The sequence below is a fragment of the Otolemur garnettii genome, unplaced genomic scaffold (assembly GCF_000181295.1).
Source record: "Otolemur garnettii isolate 467f Iridium unplaced genomic scaffold, OtoGar3 scaffold00214, whole genome shotgun sequence".
NCBI lineage: Eukaryota > Metazoa > Chordata > Mammalia > Primates > Galagidae > Otolemur > Otolemur garnettii.
In genome coordinates, this window is record NW_003852609.1 from 1455555 (window position 1) to 1466308 (window position 10754).

Consider the following 10754-nt stretch of genomic DNA (forward strand, 5'->3'; position numbering starts at 1 on the left):
AAAAAAAAAAAAAAATTATATTAGTGTGAGGATTTCAATGTAATGGCAGTTCTTTTCTGTATTATAAAGGGGCTGTCATATTTCTTCTGAGGAAATAAAATTGAAATGAAATTGAATGATTATCCCATTTTTTCCAGAAATAAACATTGAAAAGGAGAAAGAGTTTTAACAATAAGTCTCATTTATTCAGCTCTTAGAGTTAGCCCTATCCCACAGTGAGCACTTTTCCTGTCTTCTTTATTGAATCCTCACAATGATTTTATATTTGGGAAGCACTGTTAATGATCCTCACCTCAAGGCTGAGGAGACTCAGATCTGAGGGATTATGGCATTTACCTGAGTCACAATCTGTTTCCTGGCACTGCCGGGATGCAAATCTGGGATCAGCTCACTCAGGCCTACACTTGCCACTTCCCCTTGTATGTTCTGCCTTAGAAATGCAGAATTCTAGTCAATCAGCTCTTCTGTTCCAATGTAAAGTCTTATTCTCTGATCTTGTCATTGCAGGCTTACCCTAGTCTTTTAAAACTCTATTTCAACAATTGCTTACACATTTTTTTCCTCAGTGAGAATAACTGATTTATTTATGGGAACAGATTATAAATCAGAGATTATAGGATTAAATTTACAAACTTATACAACGTATTGTGCTTTCTGGGTTTCTTTTTTTTCTCAGTTCTTTGTAAGAATCCAGTTAATCATTCCCCTCACTGGAAACCTTTCCTGTTTTCCTCTGTACTACTAAACTGGTAATTTTCATCACCATGATTTAAATGCACAACACTTGGTTGGCTGGTATTTACTCTAATTAAGGTTGAATGTACTTCTGTGGAAGGTCTCTGTAGAATTTCTTCTTTCTGCAATCTAGATGTAGTCATCTGCTTTTGAGAGGTTATATCCAGGAGAGAAGATTAGGGTTATTTACAAAGTATGTCTACAAGGGAATAAAATGATATTTTATACAATCTAGGGCTATATTGATCTGATAATGAAGAGGGTCTCTGAAAAACAAAAAGCAGCTCCTGTCTATTATTCAGAGAGATTCTCTGAAAAGCAGGGACCAGCTTTAAGGGAAACAGTTAGAAATTAATAAAACAAAGCATAGGGCCAGAGAAGATTGACATAGGCATAAACTTACCTATAGGTGGACAGAACCACAGAGCAGAGTGCACTGGTGCAGACTGAGAAAGGGGTCAGGAGAAGGTAGGAGAAGTCATCTTTCCTGCAGAGGGAATGATACTATATCTGAGACTAATTTTAGAATTACCACCTTCCTCAACAGATGTTGGTCTTGCACCAGGGTCTTATTTCAAGTACCAGCCAGGATACCAGCTTTGAAGGATTTATAGGTGAGTAGAAAGGGGGTTACTGTGACTTTGCAAATTAAAAAAGAATACCACATTAGATAAAGGTAGCTTCAAGATATATAAGAAGTAAAGGTGGTCAGCCATTTCCACCACCTCTCTACTGTTACTGAGGACCCTTCTGGAAAGACGTTAAGTGGAGTGATGTAGGAGGGGCCAGAGTGAGCAGGTGAGGAAGAGAAAACAGTAAGAGGAGTTCTCTTTGCAGAAGCTTGGCTGAGAACAGAGTCGAGAGAAGGAGTCGTAGAGGGGACTTGGGTAAGGGGTCAAGAGAAGGTTTTTGTAGAATGGAAAAGATGAAACAATGGGAAAGAAAGCACACGGAGAGGAATCAGAGCAAGGGGGTGGGAGGCAACTAATGTAGCAAGATCCAGAGGAACTCAATGGCGGGATCAAGAGTGTAGGAGTTGCTGGCCTCGGACAAAAGGCAAACACCTGGTGCTCTGAAAATTGAAGAGAAAGGGTAAAAGGAAGGCACACGTGTGAATATATTGGCAGGTAGCAAACCAAAAGTTAAGGAGAAGGCCAGACTCGGTGGCTTATGCCTGTGATCAGCAGTTTGGGAGGCCGAGGCAGACGGATTGCTTGAGCTCAAGAGTTTGAGACCAGCCTGAGAAAGAGCGAGACCCAACCTCTAAATAATAGCCAGGCATTGTGGTGGGCTCCTGTAGTCTCAGTTACTTGGGACGCTGAGGCAACAGGATCACTTGAGCCCCAGAATTTGAGGTTGCTGTGAGCTATGACGCCAGAGCAGAGCACTCTACCCAGGGCAAGAAATTGAGACTCTGTCTCTAAAATAAATAAGTAAAGGCTCAGCTCCTGTGGCTCAAGTGGCTAAGGCACCAGCCACATACACCTAAGGTGGCGGGTTCAAATCCAGCCTGGGCCCACCAAACAACAATGACGGCTGCAACCAAAAAATAGCCAGGCGTTGTGGCAGGCACCTATAGTCCCAGCTACTTGGGAGGTGGAGGCAGGAGACTAGCTTGAGCCCGGGAGTTGGAGGTTGCTGTGAGCCGTGATGCCACGGCATTCTACCCAGGGCGACAGCTTGAGGCTCTGTCTCAAAAAAAATTAAAAAATAAATAAGTAAATAACTAAAAAAAAAAAAACTCCCAGAGGAGGCCCTGGGGCCCTTTGTCGTCTATAATGCCCTCCTGTTCTGTGTGCAGCTGCACATGGAATGAAGATATAACACTAACTTACAATAATTTCAGGTATGTGGTAGACTTAATAGAGCTTTAAGTTTCTGGCCTGGGGCCGAGCACTTGTGTGTAACTCTGTTTCCAGAGACATTCTTGGCCTAAAGGAAATCAACATATCCTTCCCCTCCCTAAAGCCTACCCACAGCCCACTCCCCACCAAAAGACTGAAGGAAAGGACTTTGATGCTGAGATTCTTTTTTTTTCTTTTGGAGACAGAGTCTCACTTGTTGCCGTGGTGGCGTTATAGCTGATAGCAACCTTAAACTCTTGGGCTCAAGTGATTCTCTTGCCTCAGCCTCCCAAGTAACTGGGACTATAAGCACCCCTATTTTTAGGGGGGGGGGTTGTCTCACTCTGGCTCAGGCTAGTCTCTAACCTGTGAGCTCAGGCAATCAACCTGCCTCAGCCTCCCGGAGTGCTAGGATTACAGGTCTGAGCCACCACACCCAGCTGATGCTGGGATTCTAATTGATCTTTTCTTCTGTGACCACACACCAAGCAGAGGAAAGGGAAATAGGTTGCACCAAAGTCTGCCTCCAGACTGTGGCTGTCCCATCTTTACCCCACAGCAATGCCAGAGTCCTCCTGCCAAGGTTCTATTAGCAGCAGATTCCCCCCTGTTCAGCATCCCCCCTGGCTCCAGCCATTGGTTGCCTACAGGTCACATTCGCCTCTTCAGACTAAATATAACATCAGTGATGACCCTCTGGGTTATTCCTATCCTTGCAGAAGAAGCAGTACAATTAACTGCATATATACCTAAATTAATTTTGCCATCATAATCGTAGCTTGTGTGTTCCAGAAGCTAAGAAGCCTGGAGAGCTAGTGGTGACAGAAGGGGTTTTCCACAGCTTATTGAGAATTAAATATTTTTCTTTTTTAGACAGAGTCTCACTTTGTCACCCTCAGTAGAGTGATGTGGCATCATAGTTCACAGCAACCTCAAACTCTAGGGCTCAAGTGATTCTCTTGGAACTACAGTGCCTGCCCCAACGTCCGGCTCTTTTTACAAATGAGGTCTTGCTGTGGCTCAGGCTGGTCTCAAACCTATGAACTCAGGCAATCCACCCACCTCCTCCTCCCAAGTACTAGGATTATAGATGTCAGCCACCTCACCCGGCCTTGAGAATGAAATATTTTTCCTTGCAAGAAATGGTCCAAAGCCTGGAAGAGGATGTAGACAGCTGGGGCAAGGTCTGGTGAATTGTAAAAGTCAAGAGTGTTTCCTAGTCCAGCTTCTGAAGTTTGAATAATGTGGTTTGTTCTGTTTTGTTTTCTTTTTGGCAACAACATGTCTTGCAAGAGGATTGGCCTATTTCTATTGACCAACCTCAGCTGCTTAATCACAAGCATCTTTATCATTTCATCCCACCAGTTGTAGTAGACATCTGCTGCACTTGATTGACCAGGTTGCAATTGTCAAAAAGAATCCATTTTTTTAAATCATACATAAAAATACAGTGTAGAAATGGTTCACCTATATATCATGGCACCAAGGAAAGGCAAGCTTTGAGACGATTTCTCTTTTGACACTCATTAAAACAGATGTGATGAGTTCACGTAGAACCCATCTATCCCCCCTCTTTACCTTGCTGATTTGTTTCAAATGGTCCAATATTATTGGAATAGCAACATCAAACCTTGCTGCTAATTCACACATAGGTTAAGATGGATTCACTTCCACTGCAGCTTTCAGCTTATCCGCCTTGGTCGTAGGTTACCCACGTGGCTCATGTTCAAGATTAAAATCACCACCACAAAACTCAAACCATCGCCTTACTGTGTGTTCAATAGCCACATCGTTCCCAAACACTTGGTTGATTTTCCTGTCTGTGCTGCATCAATTCCATGATGGAACTCACATCTAAAAACAATTTTGACTTACGCACGGTTTCATAAAAATTGCTGTAAAAAATTTTTGAAAGATAGTCATAAGCAAAAAGGTAAGTTTGAAAGCATGAGGATATGCATTCCAATAAAGAAAAACCAAGCAGTGGCAAAGTGAAATGTAGAGACATCAACTGTCAAACTCAGTACTTCAGGTAATAGGACATTTTATACTTACTTAATAACCTAAATATTTAATTTGTAAAGAGGCACATATATCACTCTACCACAATTTATTTTATATATATATATGTATGTATGTATGTATGTATTTTTTTTTTTAAGACACTTTATTGCCCCTGGTAGAGTGCCAATTTATCATAGCTCACAGCAACCTCAAACTCGCAGGCTCAAGGGATTCTCTCTCTTTTTTTTTTTTGAGGGGGCTGGGCTTGAACCCACCACTCCCCGTATATGGAGCCAGTGCCCTACTCCTCGAGCCACAGGCCCCGCCCATCAAGCGATTCTCTTGCCTCAGCCTCTCGAGTAGCTGGGACTTCAGGTGCCCGCCACAATGCCTGGCTACTTTGTAGATATAGGGTCTTGCACTCCTGAGCTCAAGCAATCCACCAGCCTCAGCTTCCCAGAGTGTTAGGATTACAGACATGAGCCACCACGTCTGGCATATCATAGTTTTCTAAATAGTTGGCTGACAATATTTAAATATGATTGCCTTTCCTTGTAACACCACATATTTTATTTTATGCATACATAAACATGATTCTGATAAGAGGTACCATAGGCTATATCAACTGCCAAAAGGATCCCAAGCACATGCACGTGTACACACACATAAGTGTAGAACCCCTGCTCTGTGGCCTGCTTTGCATAATCACACCCATTGCAGAATTTTCCTATGCAAAGCTTATTTTCCCAGATGCTGCTTCTCTGGAAACTGCTGCAGTCATAACCAAGATTTGGGGAATGTAAGTGACATTATCTATAATAACTAGCTATCTGGCTACACAGTACTGTAAATTTATTCAGTGGGAATATTTCTTTCCTTGCTCATGAATAAAATTTAGAGCAAGTCCCTTAATTTTCCAGGTATCTTTAAGGTAATAAGGTTACTCCAGACACTAATTAAAACTGCAGTCCTCTGCAGTGGTTAACAACTCTCTCCCACACTTGTGTCCTGCAGACTGAAGGCCTGCACTGGACCATGCTATCGTATCATCAAGCACAGTGGAACAGGAATGTCACAATCAACCCCTAGCTACCAGAAGATTGGCCTTGAAGGTTGTTAACTGAGTGGCTTTCTGGAAATTTTCCTTAGCAAAAAAGAACTGCCAACTAGGCGCAGTGGCTCACGCCTGTAATCCCAGCACTCTGGGAGGCCCAGGCGGGTGGATTGCCTGAGCTCATGGGTTGGAGACAAGCCTGAGCCAGAGTAAGACACCATCTCTAAAAAAATTAGTCGGGCATGGTGGTGGGCGCCTGTAGTCCCAGCTATTTGGGAGGCTAAGGCAAGAGACTCACTTAAGCCCAAGAGTTGGAGATTGCTGTGAGCTGTGACACCATGGCATTCTACTCAGGGAGACATAATGAGACTCTGTCTCAAATAAACAAAAAAAGAACTGCCTCGGCCAAGTTCATGACTCCTCCCCAGGGGTATCCTTCATCAATGGCAGGCTATTACCGGAGGGGTAGTGGGGAGCACTCTCATCCAAGGACCCACAACTTGGGAAGAGCCACCCACCTCCAAAACTCCCCCAGAGAAAAGGCTGAGTGCCTCCCGTGACTGCATCTGGGTTCCTTGTCTTCCCCTGCCCCATCCCGCTCCCCACAGCCTCCCACATGCACGCGGGTGAGCTCCTGTGCCCCACTGTGGACTTTGAATCCCAGGAACTCTGTTTCTCTCCTTTCTCGCCAGCTCCATCTGCTTTTCATGTCCCATCTTGCTGATTAGTTGAGGGTTGTTTTGCGTTCCCAGGACAACTACCTGGTAGATAAGACCTAAGATCCATTCCATGCCTGTACCACAGAAAGCACATACTTTGCTCCAAAAAAATCTCTGAAATGGGCTTCGAAGAGGAGCTGACACTGAGGGAAGAAAGGATCTGGGTTGGTGTGATAGTCAGAACAGGGGCTCCAAAGATGTCTGTGTCCCAATCTCTGGAACCTGGGAATATGTCAGGCAAAGGAGAATTTATTTGTAGATGGAATTGAACTTGCTAATCAACTGACTTTAAGATAGAAAGATTGTGCTAGAATATCTGGGGAGGTCCAGTGTAATCAGAAAGGTTCTTAGAAGTGGTAGAGGGAGGTGGAACAGTAAAGTCAATCAAAAGAATTTGTGACAAGCTGGGAGCAAGTGGCTCATGCCTGTAATCCTACCCTTCTGGGAGGCTGAGGCAGGAGGATCCCTTTGAGAGATCAGGAGTTTGAGACCAGCCTGAGCAAAAGCAAAAGCCTGTCTCTACTAACAATAGGAAAATTAGCCAGGCAATTATGACAGGGGCCTGTAGCCCCAGCTACTGGGGAGCTGAGGCAGGACGATTGCTTGAGCCCAGAAATGTGAGGTTGTTGTAAGCTAGGCAGAGGCCGTGGCATGCTACCCTGGGCAAAAGACTGAGACTCTGTCTCAAATGTGTGTGTGTGTGTGTGTGTGTGTGTGTGTGAAGACACAGAGAGATTCAATGTTGATGAAGGAACAGGGAGCCAAGGAATGAATGGGGGGAGGGCTCTACAAACTGGGCAGAAATCAAATTTTCTCCTATAACCACCAGGAACAAAAAGGAGCTCTGGTCATGCTTTAATGTCAGCCCAGGAATACCCATTTTAGACTTTCATCCTGCAGAACCATGAGATAACAAAAGTGTTTAGATGTTAGATTTGTGGTAATTTCTGAGAGCAGCAGCAGGCACTAACAGAGCACGGTAACTCAGCTTCCACACCAGGAAGCTAGTTCTCAGAGGGTTAGTGAAGAAAGGCTAAGACTCAAACCTCTTGAACCCAGCCCCGTGGGTCCCGCATTAGACACATGTGCACATGGATTCATGCTGTATATACAACCTTTGAGCAACAAAAACGAGTGCTGAGAATCTAGACAGGGCAGGATCTCAGCAGTCCTGGAAAGGCACCCACAGCTGCCAAAGGATCAATTCATCATTGGCACTACAGCAGGAACCAAACTAAAGAACAAGTGCTCTGACCAGACTCTCTCCTCTCCTCTCCTCTCTATCTCCCAGGGGAGAAAAAAAATAGGATGGTCTGTGTATTGTATTGGCCAAATTACTGGAAAAATGGCATAAGGTTACAAACACTGAAGGTGGTTATATCTGCCCTTGTATTTGGTATTGAACTCAGTGCTATGCACTCCTTACCTGCTCAATAGTTGTGCTGACACAGCACCTTGGCTTTCCTGCTGCAATGTGAATAAACTCAACAGTCTGCCCTGTGAATTTAAATGGCCCTCTAAGCATAAAGAACAAATGAACTATGCCTTTTCTCTAATGAACCTTAACATAATTTCTAAGTCGGAAGCATAACAAAAAGATTAGCTCCAATTTTTCTAACAAAGCTTTATATTCAAAATTAGCATTTGCACACTTTGTGCAACTTGTTTTTATTTCCTCTCTTGGAGTTGAACACGGTCAGAAGTGATGAGCAGTTTGGTCCAGGACGTGAAAGAACAAAATAGTAGCTTGAATTGCCACTTGGGGAAACCCACATTCTTTCTTCCCGAGGTCTTCTCTTTGAAGCTGTCTGAAGCCCCTGCTTTCTGGAGGTTCTAGTACAGGGTTTTGCAACTATTTTATCTCACAGCACACTTGAGCCTATAGTTGTTAAACTGAAACGGCATGCTTAAACGATGTTGATCAAGAAAAAAAATTAAAGAAAGAATATACTTACTGTGCTTTTAACTTCTTTTGAAAATAGTTTAATTAATGATCTTTAAAATTTTTCATGGCACACTGGTTGAAAATCTCTCCTTTAGGAGAAAATCTAGACCTTTGTTAAGTAGCTGGCAGCTAAATTGGGGGAAAATATTGAGCGGTGTTTTAGATGCAAAATGTGGTGGAATGCATCAAACTTGTTCCCACAGAGGGATTTCAAATTTAAATTATCTGATCATCAAATGATGCAAAGGTAACTTGGCAAGCTCCCAGCTGGTGGTGAGGAGCCTTTGTCTAGTCTAGAGCAGGCTCCAAGCAGCAAGAGAATCTTTAGAATTGGAGCACAGGATTTTTTTAGGATTTTGTAGGACTGTAGGTTCACATTTATCATGGCATTGGCAAACACTGCAGAATGGATGAAATTTGCTTTAGTCTCTTCCCATATTGTTTAATTCACTCTCTTCTAATCTGTTTTCTGCCTGCCCTCAAGAATTGCCTCCCTACCCCCACCCCCCAAATTATCCTTTTCCAGCTCTCCAGCTCAAAATCCAATGCTACAGGTCTCAGCTAGATGAAATGCACTTCCCTGATTGACTATAAGTCCTCTTAATATTACTAATTTTCACTGGGAATTTAATCATTAAATCTGTCTCTTAATTTAAAATGTTCTCAGTCAACTACATTATCAGGTTCAGTAGATAATGACAAAGCACTCATATATGTGATATAGAAAAAAGAAAGCTGAGCAAAATTATAGTTTGATTTGTTACAATAGCTAACATTTAAGTAAAGGAGTCTTCAAAAATTTCATGGGAAATGCATGTGTTACGAAAAAACTATACACGAATTTCAAAATGTTTTTGCACGAATTTGTTCTACCGTGTCAGTTTGAAAAGAGCCTCTCTAGGGTTGCTGTGGGCTATGATGCCAGGACACTCTCCCAAGGGTGACAAAGTGAGATTCTGTCTCAAAAAAAAAAAAAAAATTGAAAAGAGCCTCTATCAGAGCGACCCAAATCTGCTAAAACTGAAGCAAGAACAAACGTAAATTTATGGTGATACTGGGCTATAAGAACAGTCAGTCATTGATGCTTTATGCAGAGTTTATAAGGACAGTCCCCAGAGAATTCGTCAATTTACAAGGGGATAAGTTATTTTAAGAAGGGAGAGATGATGCTGAAGATGAAGGTTGTGGCTGCAGATCATCCACATTGATCTGTGTGGAAAACATTTATCTTGTTTATGCCCTAATTGAACAGGAACAATGACTAACAGTAGAAACAATAGCCAATCCCATAGATATCTCGAATGGTTCCGCTTGCACAATTCTTTTTTTTTCAGTTTTTGGCCAGGGCTGGGTTTGAACCCACTACCTCTGGCATATGGGGCCGGCACCCTACTCCTTTGAGCCACAGGTGCCGCCCAGCTTGCACAATTCTGACTGAAATTAAAGTTGAGCAAATTTTTCACTCAGTGGCTCTCCAAACCCTTGAACCTAGATTAGCTGCAGTCAGGAGCAGAGCTTTCAATTGAAATTTGGTTTTTTAAAATAGGATTAAGAATTCTGAAGTATTTCTGTGAAGAACTGTAACAAGAGATGAAACATAACTTTACCAGTATGATCCGTAAACAAAGCACAATCAAACCAATGGCTACCGAGAGGTGGCCGCAGTCCAGCTAAAGCGGATCTATCAAGAGCAAACAAATGGCTCGGCGCCTGTGGCTCAAGCGGCTAAGGCGCCAGCCACATACACCTAAGGTGGCGGGTTTGAATCCCCAGCCCGGGCCCGCCAAACAACAATGATGGCTGCAACCAAAAAATGGCCAGGCGTTGTGGGGGGACGCCTGTGGTCCCAGCTACTTGGGAGGTGGAGGCAAGAGCTCGCTTGAGCCCAGGAGTTGGAGGTTGCTGTGAGCGTGATGCCATGGCACTCTACCCAGGGAGATAGCTTGAGGCTCCGTCTCAAAAAAAAAAAAAGAGCAAACAAAGATCATGGCAACAGGTTGGGGGATGTTAAAGGCATTTTGCTTGTTGACTTCCTAGAGGGCCAAAGGATGATAATATCTGCTTATTGTCAGGGTGTTTCAAGAATATTAGTCAAAGCTTTAGCAGAAAAATTCCTGAGAGAGCTTCACCAGAGAGTCCTGCACCACAACAATGCTTCTTGCTAATAGCTGGGCATTGTGATGGGCACCTGTAGTCCCAGCTACTTGGGAGGCTGAGGCAAGAGAATCGCTTAAGCCCAGGAGTTGGAGGTTGCTGTGAGCTGTGATGCCATGGCACATACCGAGGGCAACAAAGTGAGACTCTGTCTCAAAAACAAAATACAATACTTCTTGCTCATTCCTCTCATCAACAATGATGATTTTGTGAGCACTTCCCTGAGAAATCAGTGGGCATCCAGCTTATAGTCCTGGTTTGGCTTCTTCTGACTTCTTTTTGTCTCCTAATCTTAAAAA